At 38.5% G+C, this 26,978-nt stretch overlaps 1 protein-coding gene and 1 long non-coding RNA gene across 2 annotated transcripts in view; both read right to left on the bottom strand.

The window, feature by feature from the left end:
• Nucleotides 1-5,524, bottom strand: part of ptn (pleiotrophin) — a 39,934-nt gene extending 34,410 nt beyond the window's left edge. The window contains exon 1 of the mRNA XM_055020338.1: nucleotides 5,288-5,524. The gene's annotated coding sequence lies outside the window, so the exon portion shown is untranslated. The remainder of the gene's footprint in view (nucleotides 1-5,287) is intronic.
• A 17,513-nt stretch (nucleotides 5,525-23,037) lies between these two features.
• On the bottom strand, nucleotides 23,038-26,573 carry LOC129351537 (uncharacterized). Its single transcript, XR_008604748.1, has 3 exons — nucleotides 26,414-26,573; nucleotides 25,358-25,513; nucleotides 23,038-23,482 (listed from the first exon to the last, which is right to left on the bottom strand). It is a non-coding gene; the product is annotated as an uncharacterized LOC129351537 (long non-coding RNA).
• Between the last annotated feature and the right edge of the window lie 405 nt (nucleotides 26,574-26,978).

Here is a 26,978-nt window from a genome sequence, read left to right as displayed (position 1 = left end):
AGCTGAGACTTAACTAAGTATTACACCCCAGAGAGGCACAGAGAGGAGGAATGAACTGTTTATAATCTTTTTGTTATTAACTACTTCAGGTTTTTCCCTTGAATGTGCCTTGAAAAAAAACTGCCCAGATTATTAAAAAAAAGCAAAAGGAGAAAAAAAAATTGCTAATTTTATCAAATTAGCAATCATATTTACATTACATGTGTTAATTGTGACAAGAAAATGTTGCAGTAGAGTGGAACATTATTGGTTTGAAGAGGAACTATTTATATCTTGTGATAATTGTCATTTCCTTTAACCTCAGCTTCGTGCACATGTGGTCTTTGTGTGTGTGTGTGTGTGTGTGTGTGTGTGTGTGTGGGGTTGTGCGTGTGCGTGTGTGTGTGTGTGTATACAAGCATGCAAATAGCTAAAAGAAACAGAATTATTTACAGAATTTTTATTGCATCATCAAAAAATACCTGGAGTCTTGCTTTGATTTTCTCCTGCAAGTTTGAGAAATCCTTGAATTTGCCATGGCAACCATGGAAAGATACCTAAACATTTGTCCTCACAAAGCAGCACATACTTCCACAAAGATCTTCCTTCTAGCTGCAGCCTCCAGCTGAGCTTTCACTACACAAAACACCCCTCACCCATGCATTCCCCTGTCAGCTCCTTCAGACTAGTGGCAGCAACAATCGGCAAACACCTGGTGGGACTGCACTTCTGCTCTGCTCATTATACAAACGTTTCCTGTAAGAACGGTTGTAAACAACACAACTCAAGATAACAGTTACATAAATATGCTGCAAAATGGTGCTACATACCCTTTAATACCATCTGGTCATTTCTGTGATTTTTAGTCTTGACTGTCTAGAAGATCAAGAGATTGAATTTTATCAGAAGGCACTGCATCTTCAATGTGAATAGCTCCGTTTTGTTTTTTGCCTCTTTTGTAGCCCACACAAATTTTGACGCCTTGTGAGGTTAAAAATCTCTCTGCAGAAACAATTATAATATCACTGAAACGCTGCTGGTGGGCTGCTCACTCCCACCTTAAAAGCAGTCACATTCTCCAAATTATATGAGGGTGCATTGATTGTGCCGATAGAGTGCAGCAGTTATGTGGAGCTTTGGCAGCATATTGGCTTTATGAGATCTAATACCTTTAGGGTTTACTTGTGAACAATTTAGCGTTAGGAATTGCTGCATGCTTCCAAGTTGACGTCTCTGCAGCATTTTAACAAGAGCTGTATTCACAGAGGGAAGATCACGTGTGTCCCATTAAACTGACTGTTGCAGTTAATTTACTCTTACTCTTGGAATCCAGATGTTTTAGAAGTGATCTCTGACTGTATCTTTGGTACCTTCTGTGTCCCAGGTGTTTCTCACACTAAAGTCTTAACCCTCACAAACAATATGGCAGCACCTTCACTACTTATATTACCCCCAGGCCAGTTTTGCTTAAAGTATAACCCGATTACATCCATGTGTGGTACTCATACTGCACGTTTGCTTATCTCAAACAGTTGGAATGTGGGCCCAGATGAACAATATCACATCTTTGATTGATATCTAAGTAGAAATTCAGCATATATTATTAAAAACATAGATCAGTGAATATGTCAAGAGTCAAGTATGCCCTGCTGTGTTCAATTGCAGAGCTTCACCTGTGCAGGCTCACTGTTTTGTTTTCACAGTTCTTCTGTTTGACCTCACTAGTCTTAGTTTGAGCAGTAACAAGTATTCAACAAAATAGTCTCTGAACCCCTGCCTCCACCTGCAAAAACACTGCGCCACAACCAAGCAACACAAAGAAAAGTAAGTCCAAGCAGTTTGCAATGTTATATTTTATCCCAAAGCTTAAACTTTGGGCATATTTCTGCATGTCCTGAAGTATATATCAAACTTGTTGAGATGCAGAGATTAATAAATACAGAATACTTTAGTGCTATCTAGTTGCTCTTCCAACAACACGTTTCAGTGCTCCGGGGTTGCATCTTCATTATTGGTTTTCTGTTTTTAAGACCAAAGAGACAGCGTAATCGCCTCATTTCAAACTAAACCACGGCCAATCCCTCAACCACCCGATACATTCAGCCCGTGTTTACAACTTTTTTAAATACTGCTTTTTTCAGTGTGATCACTTGATCTCACTTTTCAGTATGCTCAATAGGTGATTACGCTCAATAGAGCATACCAAAAAAGCATAAACTTTTGACCAGCACAGTGTTTCTCTGGTCAAACCAAATCAAACTTCCCCAATTCAGTTCAAGCAGCTACAGACAGACCCCACATGGGGAACCTCCGAATGAAACTCTTTCAACAGACAGTCAGTTGTAACTGAATGAGTATTTTGTGTTGAGACTGATGTCAGTGGCCAGAGCAAGTAACTGATTTTTTTAAAATCTAACAAGGAATCACTTCTTTAAAAGTTGTGCAAGAGGTAAACCTGTAAATATAATACATGCAAGGCTACCAAAATGTCTCCACCAGGTTTATACAGACAAAGTGCGAGAGAGAAACTGTAAATTTCACCACTGATCTAGCTTTCTGTAAATGTCTCCACCACCAAATCTATAGAAGCAAAGAATGAGGCAGAAATTATTAATTAACTACTGCAGTGGTGAAATTATACCAGGCTTAAACTAGGTTTGTCTGACATTGCTGGAAATAAGAATCATGAGAAATTTGTTTGGGGTCTAATGTAACAGAAAAATCTAATATAATAACTAAATATTACATTGCAGCAATATGTTCATTTCTTTGGTAGCACCAAACCTTACATGCACGCCCTGAGACTTTTACCCTCTCTGTTTTTTAGTCATTTATTGGGAGGTCTGGGAAATGTTTGTCTGGATCTGGGAATGTGTACAGGTATGGGGCTGCAGAATGAACCACTAATGAGCTGACTCATTACAGAGGAAAGGAGACATGACAGGGGGGGAGAAAAGCACCCTGGAGCTAATCCAGAGAGGTGAGGGGGTTTACTGTGGGTGAGTTGGTGAAGGCTGATTACACATACTCAGTAGAATGCATAGAATGCATCTATTATAGTGGGTGAAAACCTCAACATGTGGAATGCATCCAGCAGATAAAGCGCTAAATATGATTAAATAATGGAAAAACTGGAGGTATTCTAAAAAAAAAATAAAGTTGAGAGATAGTAGGGGCGTACTTCAACAAGTACCCTTTACAAACACTTCATGTGATTTAAGAAAAAAAAACAGCATTCTAACATTACAGCTTAAGACAAAAGAAGATCAACAAGACAGCATTTGTGGTTCAAGACACTCTTTGTGTCAAACTTCATCGTAATGAACACCTAGTTAATTCATGTCTGAGAATGTCTAATTTTGACATTGTTATTAAAAGGTTTCACAAATGTTCTTCAAAACAATTCAGTTGTTTATTTTTAAAAGCGTAGGAAAGAAGATGAAGTGTACACATTAAAGATTTGACCATGCTAATGAACCATGACCCCTTTGTCAGAACAGTTAGCGAGGCATGGGCAATCCTTTTCAATTTACCCTTTTACATTTGGAGAATTTGCTTTTATTTAGGCCAAATGAACACAAACAAGCAAAGAGCTGAAATATATTGTCAAATATTATTTTAGTTCACAAAGCTTGCTTTTCCAGCCCTGCTATTTCTGCAGAATATCTTTGGGAACTGGGTGCCAGATGGATGGCTCATTGACAGGTCTCTTCTTTGGACTTTTTCACCTCCTCCTTTCTTCCATTTCTCTCTCTTTCCCATCCTCCTTTTCGGTGGAGGCCCTCTACACCCCATTCTGTTCATCTCACATGTGAAGGGTCAGCGCTTACCTCACAAAAAAATAAACCAGTCTCTCAATGTGAGGACCTTTGTGTACGTCTGGAGTCCGCCTACCCTTCTTCCTCTCTCTTTTTCACTTACTTATGCCCTATAGAGAAGAACTGGCTCTTTTCATGGTGCCTCCCTCCCCCCTGTAGTGGACTTCTGTGGTCCCTAGCAGCACATTTCTATGCCTTATTGCTCCGGCTCCTCCATGAAGACCAGTTCAATTAAAGGGGTTGTGAGAACACAGAAAGAAATGAACTTTGTGCTTAAACACATTGACATATAGGCAAGATCATGTGGTGAGGTATGTGGGGCAAGATATTAACAAGAGAATAGGCAAGAATGTGCAAAATGTCACTTAAAGGGCTCTGAGAAAAATGGAGGAAAAATGCCAGGACCTGCTTGGTAGTAAAGCGGTTTTATAAGGTTGACCCTGCTGGTTGTCGTCCAGCTTAATCCACATTGTGCTCCAACTTCCTCCGGACCAAAGCAGGTTTCTCAATCTCATCTCCACTTTATGTTTAATCTCTCCCTGGCCTTTCATTAGGACCACACCATGTGTTAATTGCAAAGAAATGAAGCGAACACTTCATTTTAAGCAAGAATGAACAAGAGAAAGCTTTTGTCCCCTGAAGGAATCCTCATAAGAGAGAGGAACCCTGTTTGGTCTGACTTTGGTTGCTTTACAAGGCACTGAATTACACCATGGCAACACAAGCAGAAGGTCTCCTGGATCACATGGCGCTGATGCAATTCAGAAGAGAAGGGTTTGTCATTCTAGTCAGGCCTGACCCAAATTACAATATCCTGAGAAAATAAAACTGGTCTTCATCTACCAGCTTACATGCACAAGCCGATTTAATTGGGTTTGCATATTTTTTGGCTGATAGCAATAATAAACAAACATATGTATGTTTGAAGTCTAATCACTGAGAAAACGGGCCTGTTAATGATTTAACACAACACTCTTTAGCCCATGGCTGCCGGATTATTAGCTCTTTCCAATTGTTTACCCGGTTTGTCTACAAGCCATTCTCCATCTGCGACCGTAATTCTCAACATTTAAGCTTAATAATCTTTTATTTTCATGTGTTTATTATCTTGTATCAACAGCCTCAAGGATAAATTAAGCTTGACACAGACTAACAGCAAAAACCAATTAGCAGCGTGTCCACACAGTTGACCAAAAGGCGAGACATCAGTACAGATCCACAAGAGAAACTTTCCTTGTTTAATTCTGGTTAAAGTTCTTTTTAAGTAATTACGGACACGGTTGGAGCATTGAAAATCCAAAAGTTTGAACACCAACATCCAGATGGGGAGCCTGGAAACCATTTGCAAGAACCAAGAATTGCACAAACTCTTACACTAATAACTTTTCTGCTTCTGTGGCTGGTCAAGTAACAATCTCTCCAGCTCATCATACCTGTAAAAGCAACGTCTCTCTGTGTGTGCATCTAAGAGAAAAACAGAATCCACTTACTTTGTCTGGAGGTCTGGCAGTTGTATGTCAGGGTTTTAAAGCAATAGTTTCTCAAGACTCTTTATCTGCACCTCTGTCCTGCTGTCCTTTCTCTCCAATACTATTTCCCTTTGTGGGCTGAGCACACGATGGCTGTGCAGGCTTTTTTCTTTTCTTTTTTTTTTCTGGTTAGTACTGCTTGGGTTGAGGGGAGGGTTCTGGTGTGGGGTGTTAAACTCTGGGTTTCCTGACTCGTGATCAAGAGCTCATTACCCCCCAAGGTCACTCCAGGGACGCCCTGCCTGGCACTCACCGAGACACCGGAGAGAAGATGGGAGAGGCAGGATGAGCGTGCAAACGGCAGCCAGAGAAAAAGGGCAGCTAAGAGCCTGAGTGCACAAGGAGATCCATGGGGACCAGGAAGAAGGAGCTGGCAGAAAAACAGAGGGAAAAGTGAGACAATGAGCGACACTGATCCAAATGCCAATGGAGAGGGCAGATAGTCAGCAGGCATGAGCAAACACAACAAAATGCTGCACGAACCAGTGGAGTCAAACTGTGCTGTTACATAAAATATGGTGTTGATCCATGGACAAGTGGGTGCCAGCCAATCAATAGAATATTGACCAGAAAAATAAAAATAACGGAGTAAATCTCTAGTTTTGTCTGTGGATGGTCAGCACAAAACAAATACTGTGTCACGTCATTTAATTTTTAGTGTTTTTTCTTAAAATACAGATTCATAATTTTGAATTTTACATCAAGTCTCTTACAGAAACTTTCTCATCACATTCCTCGTTGATGGAGAACCTCGGCTCTCAGGTGTTGACTGTTGGGACAGGCCTGACATGAGCAATAAGAGAGCAGGTGATTAAACAGAAATCTGGCATTAGATGTGATTTAGATCTAGCAGATGTTAGCAACTTAAATCAGTTAATTAAATGATTTAAGACTAACTGCGTGTTCACGCAGTTAGTCTCATACTTTGAGCTGCTTATTAAATGATCTAATTTTGCTACCTTCATATATTCCTCTCCTATTTCTTCCCAAAGATCTTGTAAAAGAAGCGTGTCAATAAGTACAGGATGCTCTCAGGGTGTCGGGAATGGCAGATGGCTGGAAATGGCCCTTTAGAGCTTTTTGTTACAGCTGTGAAAGGCTTGATTGACAGATTACGACACACACAATCAATAACATGTGCCATTAGCTCTGTCCACAAAGCCCAGTATACCGATGTCGATTCGCATTTATAAACTCTCTGAAGTCTACACAAAGAGGAAAGTCCTCGTATACGGCATGATAAGGCTGCCTCGCCACCCTTGGGGTATTGATTGAGTGCTTTGGATGTTTTAATTCTGCAGTGGATTGGGATGCCACTAAGAGTCATAAAACACACCTCTTTAGGACCGAAAAATCAATACCGGCGAAGATTGCTCTTTAGAATCTATGCACAGCTGTTCATAATGTAAATATTGATCACTTTTGGAATTTGTTGTAATATTTACTGAAGTTGGACTACGATTTGAGACGTACGTCACTCCCCACAATTAAAAAAAAAAGTGGAAGACAGTCATGTAGGATATCACCAAATCTGTAGTCGTTTTTTTTTTTTTTTTTTTCCAGGGTGTCAATAATTGTGAAGAAAAAGGCATTTTTTTCTTCGGGTGAGAATATTCTAAAGCCTTGATAACACTTGTCATCAAATATTGTCATCTTTTCCACCAGCCATCAAAGATATTGAGTTTTAACCACTTCTCAACTTTGTTGAAGCAACTTCTCCGCAAAAAGATCCAACTGAGCCTTTACACTGTAAAATAAAATCAAGTTCTCATCACATGAACTACAGCAAACAGATTGTCAGTGAGATTTTCAGCTTTATTTGAATCAGTATTTAATTAGCTAATTTTTTTACATGTTTCTATTTCATTTTTTATTATTATTTAATGTGAAAAGGATTTAAAACATGATCTCATTAAAGTGGATTCTCTGACTCATAATTGTGTTTTAGAAAACACAAGTAAGAAAACAAAACCTGAATCAAAAATCTTTTTCCCCTCAGATATAAAATGTAATTTTGAAAGAGAGCATGAAAAAAAAAATTAATTACTTGGCAAAAGGGCAGTATCACTGAGACAGTGAGTAAGAAAGTGCATATATCTGTAGAATCATTACAAAAGATTTTGTAATGATTTTGTAATGAAGTTGAGCTGTGAAAAGTGTTGGGAAGTGGAGAATCATATGGGGATTCCACCATCAACTCCACGATGGTCAGTAATTAGTATGACTCATACTCTCCTGCTGATGAACCCACACTCATCCACACTTCCTGTCAACTCATTCATAATAGATTTCAAAACCTCACTCAGCCCCACCAACATACACAGAGCTTCTCCAGCAATATTTTACCCTGACTGGGAATCCCTGCTTTGTATTCACACTGCTTAAACCTTTTCAAACCAAGGTAAATTACAAACACAAACTTAAATGTAGTTTTTGAGGTTGTGGAAAGTGGGCTGAAAAACCAGCCACTTACTCTCTCAGGCCTGCAGTTATGCAATTGCTTGGATTCACTCTTTTATGATAATTGACGAAGCTAATGTAGGTTCTTGGCACCAATATATCACGAGGCAAACAAGAAAATCAGAGCATTATGTCAAAAGGACACTGCTAAGGTGGCAAAGATCCATCAGAAGCAAAAACCATCTTTACCAAATCAGTTTCTGATGGATCACTTCATAAATTACCAATAATAGTCATTATATTCTACTAAATTTTAACAGAGTTTAATTTTGATCCTGTTATCTTTTGAGTTATGAAACAAAGTGATGACAGCACTGAACTCTGGGAAAGCTTTTCTTCAGCAGGGGCGGAGGTGTTTGGAATGATTGGAAAACTAATGGAGCCAGAACTTCATTTTCTGGAAGGACAACAATCCTGAAGCTGCAAAGCAAATGTTAGAATGACCATTAAAATGGAACAATCAAAGCCCACACTAAAGACTCTTGAGAGCACTTGAACTTTAGCTATCAAACAATGGTGTAAACGTTCAGTCTCTAGTTGTGTGAGTGACAGAAACATAATACATGCAGCTTGTACTATTTTCATTTCCTTTTGCAAATATGCACAACTTAATATTTAAATCTAGACTAAAGATCCACCTGTTTACAGATTTTGTGTTTATGTGTTGCAAAGCACTTTGAAATGCCTTTTGCTGAAATCTTCTACCAATAAAATTAGATTTGATTCCTGTGACTAAAAAGAGTTGACAATGTGAAAAAGTTCACATTGTTTATGAATATGTATGCTGGGCACTGCATGGAAATGACAGTAAATTCATGAATAGTTACCATTTTCTGCCTTTTTTCAGTGTTTTTCCTGCATCAAGAGATCAAAGAAAGCTCCACCAGACGCTTTAGAAATAAAATCAACTAAATACAGAAACAATCTTTATATTAAGTCCAACTGCTGCCTCACTTTAATTCACCCTAACTGGCTGCTGTCATTAAGAGTCTGAACAGAGCGGAGGACGGTTGGGCTTCAGTAGCGCCTTTCATCCAGTACATGTCCACCGGCAGTTCAATAACAGGAATGGCAGTGACTGGGCTCCTCTTTGGTATGAGTCTGATGAAACAGAATGAAATCAGCCTGTCAAAGTCACTCACCACATTCCAACTACAGATTCCGACGGCTCTCCCTCTTCGTCCCATCCTTCCCTAACACAACACACAGATGAGAGTGCCAGGAAGTGGCAGAAAAGTCATTTTTCTACACCCTTTTTTTGAGGAAAAAAAGCAACTATTCAATTTGTGCAACATGTCTGGGAGGAAATGAAGATTGAATTTATGACTTCAAGAGAAAGGGAAAATAACTGGTTGAGAATCAAACAAATGTTCTGTTGTGAGACAATCAAACACAGCATATTGGCACCTTTTATAATATCATACTTCTGTGGGATTCGTTCACCGTAAGAACATTGTGCACAACAAATAGAGCGGCAAATGTCTTGATAGTTTGCCTCAAAGAAAGTAACATGCTGCGCTTCAAAGTACAGACGCTGACACACACACACACACAAACACACACACTGATCATCTGCAGTGCCCCAACTGGCGTTTAAATCATAGGTCAACCATATTCTGGCTTAATAAGACAAGTCAAATGCATTTATTTTGACTTTGATCGAAAGTTAATACTGAAGGGAGTTTCTGAAGGGAGTTTACAGAGAAGTTCAGACTTCAATCTGGACCCGAATCTAATTCAAGCCTTATTTTCAAGGCACAAAAAACCTGAAACGTCTACCTGCTTTATTATAACACGTAGTGAGAGACGATTCAAGAAGTTTATGTAGATTATGTTCCACTGAGTCTTTTTAAATAGAAAAAAAAATGTTTTTATATCACGTATGAACAGTACTGAGATAACATACATGCCACCTTACAGATTTCTGCATTCATTTAAAGAACACAATTTTTTATATTAAACAAAGATAGGCCAAGTAAAGAAGCAGTGCCATTTTTAAATGTATATTCCATTCATTAGAAGAAAACTGAAGAGCTCAGTCATGCATGAAATCAATTAAAATGATGGAAATAAGAAATCATGAACCGGCTGTGATGAAGGGATTTGCTTTTAATTTCAGGTCAATAAGATTCACTGGATTTGATGGCACACAAAACTCAACTGGTAATCTGTCAAAGTATAAGTTTGAGGATGTAAGAAGTTGCATTTATTTTCTTAAAATTTCTCCAAAATTTTTTTTTATCTTTAGCTAAACCGTGAAGGATTTCATTACATTTAAAATTAGCGGAAAAAGATCAGGCCTTTAATGGAACTGTAGATGTATTCATAAGAGAAGTGTGCAATCAAACTGTAACAGCTACAGTGTTCGTTGTACCAGTAACTCATTTCCTACTCATTAAACTTTCTAGTGCTATTTTACTTTTGTACAGTTATACGCCTATAATTTGTCATTTGATTTCATTCCTTCAGCTAATAATGCAGGATCGTCTGCCTATAGTCTAACACCTTCATCTTATCAGTGATAAATCAATTCCATTGTGTTCATTCAATTTCACAAACTCATCAGTTTCATTAATAAATCCAAAGCTTTTGGTTGAAATCATTCATCTTTGTTGGGCTTTGCAAATAAAAGCAAAATGTTTTTCCAAATAACCTTTTTTGTTTTTTTTACATCTATCACTATATTTTGCAGAGTCAAAGACAATTTGATGTTGCAAACTATGAAGCAATGAATGAGTCACCTTTTGTCCATTCAGGACTGCACATGCATTCATATTCAAATCTTTATGGGATATTTAACCTCATTTAAAAACAATTTAATGGTTATTAGCAATGATGCACCTAGTGGTTAGAAAGACAATCAGACTGAAACTAAATGGCTGTTTCTTGAACACAAGAACGTTTCTTTTTAAATGTCAGAGTCTGAAAACTTGTACCAGTCAAGCTAATAATAATCAATTTCAGTCCATGGTTCAATTTTCAGTCCATGCCTCAGAATTTTCTTAGCTGAATAATAATCCAGCTCAGACCAGATAAATCAAACTCAGATTCTTCCTGTACTCGTGTATAAGAATGTCAGGGGAAAAAACATGGCCTGGTGAAGCCCTTAAAACACCACAGAGCTTAATTTATGACTGACAATTAATCTGAAGGACCCAAAAAACACTCCAGCACGGACGACGGAGCATGACGGCGCCGGCAAAAACACTCCTTACCCGATTTGTCTCCAAGCCAACACTCTGGCCCCGTCGCCCAGCATTTATCTGCCTCCGTACGCTTCCTCCAAAAACTCATTAATCTCTAATGGCTTAATTTCGTGTTCCCAGTATGGCTTGCGTATGTTCTCATTAATGACTTTTCAATCTTACGGTGTGGAGCAGAGGCAAGATTAGAAAATGTCTTTTTATTTTATAAAGTCATTCGGTCTAAAAGAGAGTTTGTACTGTGTGTGAGGATTCTTGGACATAATGATGATGTTGCGGAAATGAAGATAATCAGTGAGATTTAGTAAAAGAAAATAGTGAAAATTTTGAGAAACAGAACCATATTTAAAAAAATGCATTCTTACTGTTCAGCAGGAGTTATTGGAGAACATAATAGGACATTTTTATGTGACACAGTTATAGTCTTGTCCTCAACTGTTGTTGGAAATATGGCATGTCCTGTTTGGCATGTTTTTTTTTTTTTTTTTTTCTATATTCCATGTTTAATTTTATTCTGTCCAATTCAGAATTTCAGTTGTCAAAACAACCCGGAGTCTCAAAAATGAAAGAAAGTGCGTCTGCTTGACTGGGTCTCCGATGGCAGGTGCACAATGGCTTTGAGGCCTATTAGCGAGGGAATCGCTGTGAAAGAAAACACTACACAGACGGCATGACGTGGGCGACACTAAGAGGGAGGTGAAGAAAAACCTAAGTGACATATCATTTTCCCAGCTCTTTAAGAGTAACTTTACGTCATTCAGAAATAAGAAAAAAAAAAAAAAACATGCGGCTCTGTTCTTAAGCTCAAAGCGCCTTGTGTGTTCTCAGCAGTCACCTTTAACAACAGGATTAGTGCCAACCTGGATAGTGGGGAAAAAAATAAATAAAAAGGCAGGGGAGTGGAGGATGAGAAAAAAGGGCCAGGGATCGCTGCTGTCACTGATGGAGCCTGAGCCCCTCAGGGTGCTCTTCTCTCTCTTTTTGATTTGTTTTCTTGTCATCCAGTCTGTAGCCAGTGGGCTGCGATATGTTTGCTTGGCACTGGCTCAGGCCTTTTATCTGCCGATTGAGAGACAGAAGTAAGAGAAATAGCTCTCTGACCATGCACTGAAACCTGCTTTGTCCAAAGTGGCTCTGACAAGAGATCCAGTTTGGTTGCTACAAATCTGATGTTCCTGAACCTTTGTGATGATGATAGGAGTTTTTCCTCTCACACAAATGCAGCGTTTTGTATTTGTATCCCTTTGAAAACATTTGCATTTTGTCACATTTCTGTGTGTCTTTTGGGGATTTTTGCAGTAAGTCAGCACAAGCAGTACTTCATTCATGACACCACTGAAGGAAACGACATGAAAACCTTTGAACGCAACTTCCTTCTACACAAAATGTAAACAATCTCAATCGATTGGAAACTTGTAGCAATTGTCCAATTTTCATGAGCCATTTCTCCTAAAATCGCACACTTGTTATAGTTGTATTTGCCCTGAATTCCCTGCACTACAGACCATTTGCTTTTCATCCAGATATCCATTCTAATCCCACCAGAGTTCAAATCAACCAACCTGAGGCTAAGAGTTTGGTGGACCAGAGTTTGTTCTTTTGGATCTGCATCAATACACATTTACACCTCCCTAAAAGAACCAGGCTTTCTGCACAAACAAACTAGAGTTTGATAAAAGCAGACTCAATGGGGCTGGTGTGAATGTACCCTAAATTACACACACAGGTGGGTTTATTCAGAGATATCTGAGTTAATGACGCACACAAGCATTTAATAATTTTTATTTGCAGAAAACTTTCCTTGCACTTTACAACACGTCTCTAGTTTGTTTGCTTCTCACAGAGACAATTGTGGTTTAAATGTGATAAAGTCTTAAGTTAAAGGAGTATAAATACTTTTGTGAGCACTTTATACCCATTTCTGTGGAATGGAATTTGTTCTCACTGTGGCTTTCTTTTGTGAATTAAAGAAGCAGCTAATAACGTCAGAGTAAAATACCTCTCTCACTCACCCTGATCTCATTTTGTAAGTGCAAGGACAGGCATGCAATCTCAATCGATTGGAAAATAAATTACCAGCGACACCCTGAGCGGAGGGCTGAAGATTAACTGTAATTGGAGCTCAAAGTTCCCACAAAGGTACACAACTTTGACAAAAAGTAACTCAGTTCTGTATCAGAAAGTATTTGACTGATAGGAACTTTATGCATTTGTCTCAATTTTTGACTTTCACTTGTAAAAAACATTTAGTGAGACAGCTTAAAGGTTTGTGATTGGCAGGGGGCCCTCTGCCTCATTTCTCCACTTGTGCGCTTCTCTGCAAATCATCCAAGCGTTTAAACACACATCAGCTTAGCAGACTCTTGTCCTGCCTTTTGCAGGTGCTCACTGTCAGTTCAGGAGGAGGAAAAGTAAATAAAAGTCCACATGACAACAGAGCTCAGACCATCTGCAGCCAGCACTCTGCAGATTGAAGCCTTACAGTTCGTCCTCAGCTACACGCATGATGACATACCGCGTCATCATCAAGTGAAGTGCATGATTAGAAAACAAAAACAGCAGGGAAGTGTCGCAAGCTATTAAAGTTCCACAACGCATGCACGTCACGTCTACCTGCAGCATTTCAAATGATTTCCTTTAGTTGATAAAATATAATCAGTCTTGATTGAATGTTGTTTTCTTATTCGTTAATTAGGAGTATGTTTATCAGTTCACAAGGCTTAACGACGATGCAAAGAGGAGGCCCTGAAGCAGCACAAAAATGATCACCAAATAACTACCCAGACAACATCTCAGAAAACTTCAAACGAGTGAGCACATGCATGAGTATTTGAGTAAACAAGATAAATTCTGGAAAATATGAATGAACTGGGTAATATAAAACATGGCGCTGCAAGAGGAAGCCAGAGTATGAACTGTGATGGAGGCTGGAGATTCAGACTGGATACCTTCACTTTTTCGATAAACATCACAGCAGATGTGTGTTCGCCCCTTAACAGGCATGCTAATTGCAGCTTGCTGACTGTATTTTAAAACAGTGTTACATTGATGAAAGTGACTATGGTTGAACTAATCCTGCTCTAGATAAATGATCACAGAAAACCTGAAAGTTTACTTGAACCTGTAACTTGGAAATTCCCCTGAAAAACGTAAGTTGGACTTTTTTATTATTTCATACAGAAAGAAAAAGGAAAGAAGAATTATTATGCATCGTTTTGGGAAACAGTTAAGGGATTAAAATATATAGATAAAGTTGTGCTTGTCCAAAAGTAATTGATTTCCAAACAAAAAGTTAAAATTCAGAAAAGATCCAAAATGTGTGGTGGGAAACAAAGTTGTGAACGTTTGGTAAATGGTAAACATTTACAGCTTTCTTCATTACAGTTCACTCCTTAGAGAAGAAAGCAGAATGCTTTGAAGTAAGAACAGCTTTCTGTAATGATGCGGAAGCTTCTCAGACAAGTTCAAACAGATTGACCAAATTTCTAAAGAGAAACAGAAGGAGCTCTGCCACCTTACTGCCTTAAGTGGAGGCGTTAAAGTCTTGTTCAGAATACAGGGTAGAACAGACCTAGTTTCATTTAATGGGGGGTCAGATTCCAAAGTCTTCCATTTTTAATGCGTCCTCCTGCACAGAGTTTAGCACTACACGAAGGGGGTTTAACGTCGTTTGAAGCGGACGTCTTAAAACTGTCATTTTAGTGGTGATTTGGCTTTGACTGCGAAGTTAATCCAAGCTAATCCAGTTCTTTGTCTAATGGCGCATGTTGAAGCTGTTCCTCCTAAATGTAGCTTTTGTTATTGAACTGCCTCATCTGGCAACAAAAGCATTTTGGTCACTTTCTCTTTGTTTATTTGATTCTGCCTGCATGTGTGCATGTGTTTAGTTCGTAACTCATAGTTCTGTCATGCACATGAATATTGATCCCAGGAAGAAAAATTAACCACTGTGTGCTACTTGCATTCAGACGTCACAGTTTCTGATTGCCTATATTTGAAAAATGGCCCAAACAAAGCAGCTGCAGGGATCCATGTTTCATTCATGTTTTAGTTAGCTGGATTTTCAGCTGAGCAGAAAGAGGCGAGCGCCTGCCACATCAACGCCTCCCAGCATACAGATGAGAATGGGTCTGGTCTGAGCAGGAGCTCTGTGATTCTCTCTTAATGAGGTTCAGCAAAGCCCAAGTCCTAGCAGGTTAAGCTGGTCTCGTTGACCTTTACACCTCATAACCATCAGTCACTGCAGCCTGACAGACTGCAAAGAGCAGACCAACGCTCCAGACCGTTCTGTCCAGAGGCCTAATTGTGCTGATTGGAGGATAACCTACATTCCACTGGATTTTACGGTTTTCATACGCTTTAAGTGATGTGATTGTTTTTTCCATCTTCCCTGGGTCAGTACTTTGTAAAACCAACTTTCATTTTAATTGCATTGCCAGTTTATATCAGGAACTGTGGTACCTTTAAAAGCACTTTGATATGTGGACTGAAAACTAAAGAGAGGTTCCTTTGATTTGTTATGGTTTCTTATCTTTATTGTAACTTCATGTTATTTGTGTTATGTGTTATAGTTAGCCGCAGTGAAGTCTAAAGTCAGTCCTCACAAGCTTTTATCTTGCAGTTCTCTCTCCGTTTCACAAATGAATCACATAATGGTTGATTAGACAGAAATTCATTGAAGTAAGCCTCTCAGTTCTGGTGCAATGCCTTGACAAATTTGTAGTCTTCCATTCTCACCTCAGCATCTACGATTCGCTCAGGCGCACTCCACACAGACGGCTGGAGGGGGCGCTGCTGCAACAACGACACGAAATAAATAAATAGAATGAAATAACTAATTGCAGAAATGTGTAGTCCTAACTAATGTCCTTTTCTCATGGTCTGTATTGAAATTAAAACATTTAAATAATAAAACCCGCCTCCCAATGCCTCTGTACTCCCATCTGATGGACCTCCCACAGCTGGTAATTAAAAGCAGTGAAAATTGAACCTCTACCCAACATTCAAATCTGAAACAGCTGTGAACTGGTGAAATCATCTGAGTTTATTTCTTGTAGAGTGTTTCCTCTACACTGTGAATAGACTGAGAAGAAGCAACACCAGACCTGAAGTAAATTAGTTTGAACAGCATCTGAGTCTGCTTAGATTTTCTGTCAGTCAACTTCCTCCATTTCCTCCCTTTGCATAGAAATGTCTTAATTCACGTCTTTAGACATGCGATCCTATGCTGTCCTTTTATTTATGTAAATAATCATAGAAACCTTCAAATAATTATTTTTATTTCAGAGTTTGCTTTAGTATTAGTCTGTATTTAATCTGCCAGTCTGATGAATATTCATTGATAATGATACTTTATCCATTCCCAGGACAGAAATGTACACACTATTTCTAAACTGTAATCAATAATTAAAGAATCCCTCTCCTATCATTTTATGAGTATTTTTCTTCACAAATGTTTAAAACAACAAATACCGTCAGACATCTTTAAAAACAAAAACATGGACAGTTTTCCAACTCTGGGATTTATGGTGAAATCAGTGAGCAGGAATGAAGGTCTGAAAGGTTATGTAGTTGAAAGTATTAGTCTAGACTGCCTCATTCATTGATTCTTTATCTGACTGATGTCTGTGCAAGTTGTAGTCCATGACCCCAGTCATGGTGCTGATACTCTAATCCTTACTGGGCTCTGTATTGATAAATCTTTTGCACCGTCTATGGTTGTGCAAAAGCACCCATTTATTGGATTTTGCACATTGCCATGTCTCATCCTAATGCTGATATTTTTAAGAAAATGATTTTGTCTTTGCTTTCCCAGTTAAACCCAATTGCAGGAAGACCAGAAAAGGATTTAATAGTAAAAACTAGATAAAAGACATCAGACCAGGAAAGTCTAAAAGGAGAAACTGGAAACAAATGAGCTTATAATTTATATGAAAACTAGGTGGATGCAGAACAGCTGAGAAAGAGAGAAAAGTAGGAAGACAGAAGGAGCTGGACTGAGACACTAACATAAGAGAATAAACCAAAATGTACAGAGGAAATAAAATGACTCAGATACAAAACAATTCATGCATATCACATGTCCAAATTACAATGAACAACACAGACAAGTGGACAGCTGCTGAGGGGATAGAGAACAAACAAGGAACACAGTTACTGAAGATGGCTGTCAAAGTAATGGAGGAAAAGAAGATAAATTTGTTTGTGCTTCCCACATTTCACTTAAATGGAGCAAATCGGTTCTCAAGGCAGAGACGATGCTTCCACATTGATTCCAGATTCTGCTTAATTATGCCATGTTCAGTTGCAGAGTTTTAGCTCTAAGGCTCACTTTTAAAAGTGGATTTTTTTGTTTTTTGTTTTTTGTTTTTTTTCTAAAATCCGTGACCGTTACGGTGCTGATAAAATAAACTTATCAAGAAAAACAAGATAAACAGATCAGTAAGCATCCCGTTTTAAATTGGGATAAGAATATTTGCAAAACTTTTAGCTGAAGTGAAAATTTACTGTTTATGATACAATAAAACAGGCAATTTTGCAATAAGGGAACCAACTAAAAAAGCTTTTTAACTGAAAACTTCTCCAAGTTATCAAACAGGAAAAAAAATAAAACCTAGTTCTGACATTGTTGTTCCAAGTCTGAAAATGAAAAAGAACATCTAAGTGGTATGAAATTATCAAACTTAATTCAAATTTAACATAAAACTCCAAGAATAATCTGTTTATTCTTTGACGTAAAATCCATGCAAATCCGTTTTATTATCTGTTTATATTCAAATGAAACATAGATAAAAAGCTTTTTTTTTAGCTTTTTTATGCAAATAGTTGTTGGCACCAACAAAGTAATTCAGATTGAAATAGATTTAGGTTATAAAATTGACCAATCCTCCATTTCCTTCCCCCTGTTTATTTCAAAATAAGATACTTAAGTGCAAACACATGCAAAACTCACAGCTGGAGCGCCACATTCAGCCAACATCAATAGCACTGCAGCGCTGCTATTGCAGTCAGCCTAACACTCAATAAGTCATGACCCGTGTCGGGAGTGTGGCGTCGTAGAGCGGGGAACACCAACACATCGATTCCACTTGGTCGCTCATCATGCCTTACTGTTTTATCAAAGTGAATACAGCCACAAATATCTCCTTTGGCCGTGGATCAATGGACAATTACAGATCCTCCTTTGGTTTAAGCACCTCTCCCTGGATGACAAGTCTGCTCCTTGCTGTAAGAGTCATAAATAGATTGTGTGTATTAGAGACTAAACTAAAGCTACGATATTAATGCAGCATTACGGCTATCACATTTAAGAAGATGCCATGTGAACTGCTGTGGTGGTATTTTTAGAAAGTAGATGTAGTGCAAACCAGAGAAGTCTCCTTCAACTAGATGTGACATTCATTAGGCTTAGGCTGCCATGCTGTTAATAATCTTTGAAGAGAAGAAAAAAAAACAGAGGGACCTCAAAGACTTTCAATTGTTCCATCTCGCCCACGATAAACTTGTGATTTTTCAAGCCGAGCACTCAGGAAACCATCAGGATAGCCTCATTATGCAATTTCTATCATCAAATGCTCTCAGTCAGGGATTCTGTTAAAGAGTTGCTGTTTCTCTTTGTCTTGAAAGAAACTGCAATAAAAAAAAGTCTTATCAGCTTCTCCGCTTGCCCTACAATCCGCGATTTCTGAAACCTTTTTTTCCCCCACTGTTTCATAAGCGTATTAAAAGATGTCAAGACATGAAAATCATTAGCCCGCGTTGTCTGATATTTAAATGCAGCCAGTACTCTGAGTCAGCCAAGGACACCGTCTTCTTCTCGTCGAAATGTCAGACTAATAAGGCACAAAGAGCCACTGTAATCCAATTTCGTGCTCATCTTTAGGCAAAGGATGCAATCAATACATTCAGGACATTCGTATCACAGCAACATGTCCCAACTTCTTGTCTTGTGTCTTCAAATGATTATTGTGTATTTGCTGGTTGTTGGGGAAAACATTTCTTTATTTATATCACAACACGTTAAAGCAGAACTGTTCAGAAATTACTGGGTTGCTTTAGGAAGTCAAGACCAGACAAGGAAATAAGCCAGAACTCAGTCAGAAGGTACCATGGACTTTCCTAAAATTTACCAAATAATTTTCAGAACTTTTCAAAGTTTCACAACACTTACTAGATATTTTAAACATTCAAGGAAAATATGGGGTTATTGCTTATCTTTTATTGTCATTGTTTAAGTTTTAACATTTCAATTATCATTCTGTCTCCTGGTTTAATAATACACTAGGAAACAGATGAAAAGTACAGAGACACTCTGATCAATCTACTAAGAAGTAATGTTGTTTTCTAAATATATTAGTGCATGTTCGTGATGCTGCACTTCAAAAAAAAAAGTATTTTAAACAGCAATAAATACAGGGGGTGTTGTATCCATTTAAGAAAACAAAGGGCGTGTAGCGTATTATAAGTAAATATGGGTGAAAAGTCATGTAGTTCTTTATAAAAAGGCAGATTTTTTTTACTAAGCTCTCAGTTTATAATGATTTTGGCTGCAAACAAAAGGTTGCTGGGATCAAGTCGCAAAATGTGAGTAGGTGGGATCTGATGACAGATGAGATGTGGGTGGTGGAACTGCTGGTGGCAGCTGTGGCCTTAATGGCAGGTCAGCAAGGCGGTATTACTTCTCTGTTTGATCCGCCTTTTACAGTAATAAGGATCTTTACAGTGCTGCTGACTGCCCAGATTACAGGATTACTTCTGTCGTGGACTGTTTGACACCTTTAAGTCAGGGGGAAAGCCCCAATCCTATTTCTGGCAATGGAGATTTATATTACCCAAATCCTCCTTGGGGCTCAGATAAGACACATAAATATAATCTCATAGATGTGACATTGGTGGAAATTCTTCTGATGTGTGTTGCTCCAGGAATGATAATTATTCCTGAAGTCTCCTCAGAAATGTTGTGTCAGGCAATGCCATCCAAAACAGATGTTTGATTTATTTTTGAAGAGCTCTCTGTCCTCTCTCCATGTGGATTTTGTGAGCATTAGGTCACTTATTGACACAATGATGTGCATCACATGCGCTTCAGTTTGTTGCCACGTGATTTTACGTCTCCCCACCAGGATCACATACTGACATGCGAGCATGTGTGGCCTGCAGCCAGCAATCCATATCTTATCATTCATGGTGCCATGTGGAGATGGGAATCCATCCCATAAATGATCTTATAATCATGTGACAGAGCACCTTTTGGTATGTTGCTTGGAAAGGAAGCATATCCATCTGAGCCCTAAGAAACCGTCACAGATTTCTGTGGAAATCAACAATGAGCTTAATGTGGATGGATATTTGTGTCATTCATGGACTCAAATTACAGCCGTACTAAGAAAATACACGTGGATCAGAAAAGATCAAATGAATAAAAAGTGAAAAACTTACAGCACATGAGAAAATGGAATTTAAAATCAGCAGAGAAAGTAGGGAGTGTGATGACTGAACAAGGAGCAGGTGGTTGATTAGAAATTGGGTGCAGCTGGGAGGGAAGGCAGGTAACTGAAGTTCGGCTGAGGAGACGAAAGAAATGAAACACAGAGGCAATCAGGGATGTTGGGTTGCTTTGATTTTATGACTCATTTGTCACATTAGTGTTGACAAGTCAACCCATAAACCCATATAATCAGCACAATTTTCATGTGTCCAGCACTGCCTTGTGTGGTTCTAAAAATATTCAAGTTAAAAGTCAACCGACTGCTTCACCAAGATAATATAAAATAGAGAGTGATATTGGACTATCACTCCAATATTCCTTGAAATATACCTCCAGAAAAAAAATTAATAAAAATCTGGGTCATCCTCATCAACAAATTCATCCAGCTAAAACATAATTGTCATCACTTTGCTTTGCTGAGTTGGAGTTAAGAAGGAAGCCAGGAGGGGAAATGGGCTAGCAAAGAGATGCAGGGAGCAGCTGTGTTGTGGTGCGCTCCTCTGTCCCTGATAGGCTGGGCTTCTTGGATTGATGTCACTCCTGAACATTTCAGTGGGCCGGCCTATTGTGTGCAGGTGTTTATGTTTGTTAGCGGTGTGGGCACGACTTCACGGAGGTTTTCCTGCAAAATCTGGAGGGCTTGGCGACCTTCCAGAGACGCAAGGAGCCTTCTGAGCCCCCCATGGGTTTCCAGCAGCCTCTCCAAAAAGATACAATTTACCTCCAATTCAGTACACATTTGCGTTTGTGAAAACGTCGGGGTATTTCTGCGTGTGCGTGTATAGACGTGTGTACTTTCACGTGTGGGTGTGTGTGAGCAACATGCAAAGTGTGTCTTTTCAGGCTCCCACATGCCTCCAAATAGATGCTGAAAATAGCTCGGAGGAAAAAGGCCTAAACTCTCATACTTCATCACATATGCCTGGCAGCGGCTGTGTGAGCCTCAACTAAGGGGGGAAATCAATGTGCCCAAACATAAAAAAAAAAAAAAAAACATTACCTGGTCTTCAAGATGGCCTCGCAAGCTTTTGTGAAATTGTGCATTTAATCCAATTTGTACCGGGAACTCAATTAAAGTGTGAAAGCAGAGACAAAATGAAAGCCTCCTCTGATGAAATGGATGTGCAGTGAAGAGGCTCACCGCTCATGAGTCATGATGTGAAGAGCATGTAAATGACTTAGGTCTGTCACATTTTAATCTGAAAGGATCAAATATAAGAACAAAAAAAAAACAAATTCCCTTCCTTCTTCTCTCTCGGGTGGCAATTACAGTTGTGACTAAAATCTGAGATTAATCTTTTAAAGTCCTCTCCACACTCCACTCTGACTCAGCTGATGCCTACTGGCTGTAACTGTTTGCACTGCAGTGTTTCAGTGTTCTGTGAAATGTTAATATCTAACACATATTTGTGAATCTAATTTTCCCAAGCGGCACTGTTTGGGAATAACTTGTGGCGCTGTGTTAAATGTAGATTGTTACAGAAAGCAATGATTGTGACTTTTCATGAATACTTGAAAAAATGTAATAAGAAGGCTTCATTTTGAAGATTTCTGGCTCAGTGTCGCTAGGTGAAAAACGTTGAAAAAGTTCGTCAACGATCAAAAATAAATTGACATTAAAAACTGCTTTCGAAAATATTTTACGCCAGATCGTTCCTGCCTCCATACACAGTTTAAATTAATGTTGATACATTTTTCCTACACTTATTCCTGATTTTTTAGGCTATGGCATAATATTTATTTCACACATTACCCCATTTATTATATTGCAGCACTTTTGGACCTCCATAAAGCTCACTGCTAGCTGGCCGCACAGGCCATCTGTAGCAGCCACGTCTCACACACTCGAGCTGCAACAAGAATTGATCCTCACACAAAGCTGCTCATTCGGTGCTGGGAAAACCTGACTTGGCAAGTGAGCGACACGGCAGCCTCCTCTTCCTCACTGCTTCAGTCCTTCCAGGAAACACAGAGATGCTGAAAAGCCCCTCCGAGAATGGGTTTTGTGAAAATTGTTAATGGATGCAAATTGGTAAATTTAGATTTGTTCACAAGTAATCCAAGACATTTATTAATGTAAGCAGAGAAACATGAGACAGACTAACGACATGAAGCAGGCGAAAACAACAAGGCAATAGACCAGGGTGGTATGAAACTCTTCCTATATTTCTATGTTTTTTTTCTTTACCTTTAAATATTATCCTAAGCTCTGCTGTATTTATTATGCTTGATAATTTCATCTAGATGCACCAGGTGATAACCAATCAGTTGCTATGCTGTCGAATGTGGACAGATATTGTAAACAGGAAACAGTTAGCTTAGAGTGGATAAAAATAATCTGGAGAAAACTTTCAACCAAAACATATTTTTAGAAAAAAAACTAGACATTTGAAAGAATATGTTTTTAAGATGGCTGGAGTTGATTATGTTGCTTTGAAGTAAATAATATTTAGTTCGAGAAACAAGGTTACTTGGTGCCCCCAAGAGGCCACTGAAGGAATTACAAAAGCTGGTTTAGTTTATTTGTTTATTAAAATTAAGAAGATATCTAAATGTGCAGGACTGAGATACCATGTTGACACAAACCACGTGTACTCATAAAAACGAAAGAACAACAGTTTGTTGGTCAGAGACTAAAAAATTAGAGTGTTTTGACTTTGAAAATGTGCTTCTTTTTAGCTGGATTGAGGAGATGAGCAGCGATGCTGAAGCTGCTCCTCCCTCCTTGTGGACCTTCAGGTGGAGAGGCAGGTCTCTCGCAGGTTGTCCGTCTTGTTTGTTTTCCTGCCTGTCCTCATTAGATGCTGAGAGATTGACACGGCCATCCCCTACGCTCACATCCCCTCCCGTTCGGCTCACCCACTCCCCACAGCTGAGATGGACCTCTCCGGCGCAGCGTGGGCAATAATGAATCACGATTAGCGCAGGTCAAACCAGCTGGCAACCAATTTACGGGGCAGAAGAAGCTTGACCTCCAGATAAATGTGAGGGTTTAAGCGCTTCATCCTGAGGAGATGCAGATGCATTTTTAAAGTAACTTCAGATAAGAGGTGAAGATTCCATCTCTCTATATTTACCTTCACCTCAAGCTATTAAGAAGTCCTCAGCATAAATCCTTCAAATAACTTAAGCAACATAATCTACTCTTTCTGACTGTTTGGTGCTTTTGCCACAAGTGAGAACATTCTGACACCTAGTGGCGTTAAATGCTTAAAACAGTTTTTACAACCAATTATTCATACTCCTTGAGTCTTTTTTCTCTTTTGTTCACAAACAAAAGAAAAAAATGTTATAGACATATGACATCCATGTCTTCATGTCACAGATCAAAACAAAGTAGTGATAAACCTGAAAGTTATTCACATCTCAACTGAAACTTCTGACTTTTTTTTTTTTTGCAAGATGGGTGAATCAGATTGGATATATTGTCTGTAAATTACCACTTTCAACCCAGTTTATTGACTAAAGTAGGTCTGGACTTTGACTAGGTCATTTAAATCCAGTCTAAAGTTTTTGCAGCATTTAACAAGTTTATTTCCAGGATTGCTGGGTATTTATCACCAGGCTAATTGTCTCCAGCACCTTAAACTCAATGGCTATTTAGAGTCGGTGTTAGTGGCCAATTGGGAAACGTCCTCAGACGTCTGGTACATATTGAGAGGCAGAGTAAATGGTTTTGCTTGTTTTCATTTAGGGGTATCAGAGTAAAAAAGGGGTGTGGCTCAAGTGTACAGCACACCTTTTTGTATGATTGGTAAAATAAAGAAAACCATTTCTCAATGTTCTCACACTCCTCTCCTTATGAAAGACTGTAGCATTTCACTGACAAAAAGTTTTAATAATTATGGCACTGTCTAAAGATGTTTGTTTGATTAAAGATTAATTCATTTCACACTAATATGAAAGGGTGTAGTTGACACATCATAGAAAATATGTTGCATTTGGCTCATAAAGATAACTATAAGCTTATTTTACTATATGTAATAAAAGATTTGCTAAAGTTTTCGGTCATCCGCATGCAATAATGCAAATAGGCTTGTAAAGACATTACAGTGTGTTTGTCGCATCCGAATCTTAAGACAGTCTACCAATAAAGTTACCCGTTTTAGTGCCAAGCTGGAGTCAAGCTCAGTCTGTCTCAAAAGCAAAAAAAAACAAAAAAACAAAATCATATTTGGAGGGAGAATGGGAAGCAGAACATCTGCTGCAAAAATCAAACTCTCCTGTACGCTGACAAACAAGCCATCTGTGCTGCTTGTTTCAAGTCCAAAAACCACATATTTTCCATCAGCGCCAACTGAACCAACAATGCATAGTTAGCAGAACTTCTGGTGAGCTGAATGTGATGGCAGAGTTTTACTTTGCTGTAAAGAGATCTCCTTCAGAGACAAGTTGAAGGGAAACTGTAGGTTATGGTCTGTATATTCGGACATGAAAAATAGCAACAAAACAACAAAATTTGCCATTTACTCATTACTATTCTTTGTGGTTCTCGTAATTAAAACAAACACTTGCAATGTCATTTCAATGTATCACTTATTTGCGTTTTTAACTTATGCAAAGTTTGGATTACAGTAAATAATGGAATGTTTTCGCAACTGCAAGAACTTTGTCATCCAGTAGGTTTCTATTGCTCTGGACGTGTTGAATAAAACATCAATTGAGAAATGAAACATCTAAACTGCAAAAGAATTCAGTATCATCATCGTTTAAATCATATTGATCATATTGATTCGGATTTATACTGCAACTTATTCTGGCAGAACCTGCACCTCTAAAACACAAAGCCAGCTCTCATATTTCAGCAAATATTGGCACATATTTGCTGTAAGACAAGTGATTTACTGTATTTACTGTAACTCAAGTGATTGTGGGGCTTACCTGTTGAGGAGTGAGCGGCGCTAATCAGACGCCTGAGAGGGAAAATGGGAACGCAGCACAGCAGGTTCATCAGGCCTCAACTCAGTGATGGAGGCAATCAGAAGGAGTTCCTTCTGTTTTCACTGATGGATGGGGGAAATGGAATCGGACTCCCACCTGAGAAAATGAAAAATAAAGACAGACACATTCAGCTCGGAGATTTTACCACACATTTATCAGGCTTTAACTACGCAAAGCTATTTGGTACCAATTTATAACAGGATGTTTCTTCTAAGCAGTAAAACAGCAACTGCTGAAGTTGTAAAAACTTTATCATCCATTAAAATGGAGCTAGAGAGTATTAAATGGAAGATGAGGAAGAAATCTTCCTCATCATGAGAAGACAGTTAGAGCTACATTTATCACTAATTATTCATTAACATATTATTAATAATAACAGAAAATTAAACACATTTACTCAAATTTGCAAGTTCCTCTAGAGAGTCATTGTAAATGGTGTTAGAAGGATAGTTGTCAGTATTACAGCAAGTCTGAAAAAGCTTCTGACTGAAGACACTCTGCTGTTGCGTGACAAGTCATAACAAGGATGCTCGTTTCCTGAAGAGTCATTCTTTGTAAAATCAGAGGAAGTCTGAAGAGACTGAATTACTGTTCAGAGATGCTTCTGAGTGTAATGTCTGCTCTCTCCATACTTGTAGGAAGCTTCACCAGAATCTATTAATGATTTTTTTTTTAAACGTCTCGACAGTTTATTCAGTAACAAAATCATAAATCATTTATAAGGAGAGTCTGATTGTAAAGTGGTAGCAGTTATTTATGCTCCGTTGTTGCAATCATGATATCAGCCAGGGAAAGATACAGAGTATATGTACATTCTTACTTTGGAAAAACTATGACAAAAAACTCAGATAATTTCAAAAAAGTAAATTTTTCCTGCCTTGGTATCTCTTCATACCAGTAACCGACCCATGCCTGACACGTAGTCCTTTTTTCTGTCTCCTTGCCAACTCTGTGACTGACTGACGAGTTGCCTCCAGACAGAGCCGCGCCTCTTACCGGGTGACAGCTGGAGTCGGCTTCAACCTTCCCATGACCATCAGTGAGACAAAGCAGGTGGGAAAACAGCCATGTGTCTCAAGCTCATGCTGAATCTTCCCTCTTTACGGCATGATTTGACTGCTGAAAGCTGAGAACGTTCTGCTTGTCACCACCTACAAATTTTCCATGTTTAAAATTTCTGACTTTTTAAAAAATGCACATAATTTTTAAACATTGTGTGCACTTTTTAAAACTTGCACACAATTTTTAAACTGTAAAAATTGTGTGCAACTAACTATTTTAGTTACCTGAAATAGTTGCATTTCAGGTAACTATTTTTTGCATTATTTTAAATAAGGAACTTGGAGAAACAAGAGGCCGCAATGTTTAGAAAGGTTAAAAGGGAGGATGGAAACAAGATTGGGGGGGAAAAAACATAAGGAAGAACATGGACATACATTGAATTCCATATTTTTCAAGATTATGCATAAACCCAGAAATAATGAATGTCAGATAAGTTTCTAGGTACTTCATTTTTTTTCTTGTTGAGACTGAATAGAATGATAGAAGGTAGTAAAGGGTT

The sequence above is a fragment of the Poeciliopsis prolifica genome, unplaced genomic scaffold, assembly GCF_027474105.1.
Source record: "Poeciliopsis prolifica strain line A6 unplaced genomic scaffold, Auburn_PproV2 SCAFFOLD067, whole genome shotgun sequence".
Lineage (NCBI taxonomy): Eukaryota > Metazoa > Chordata > Actinopteri > Cyprinodontiformes > Poeciliidae > Poeciliopsis > Poeciliopsis prolifica.
Note: the sequence above shows the minus strand (reverse complement) of the source record. Positions and strands in the feature narration are given on the sequence as shown.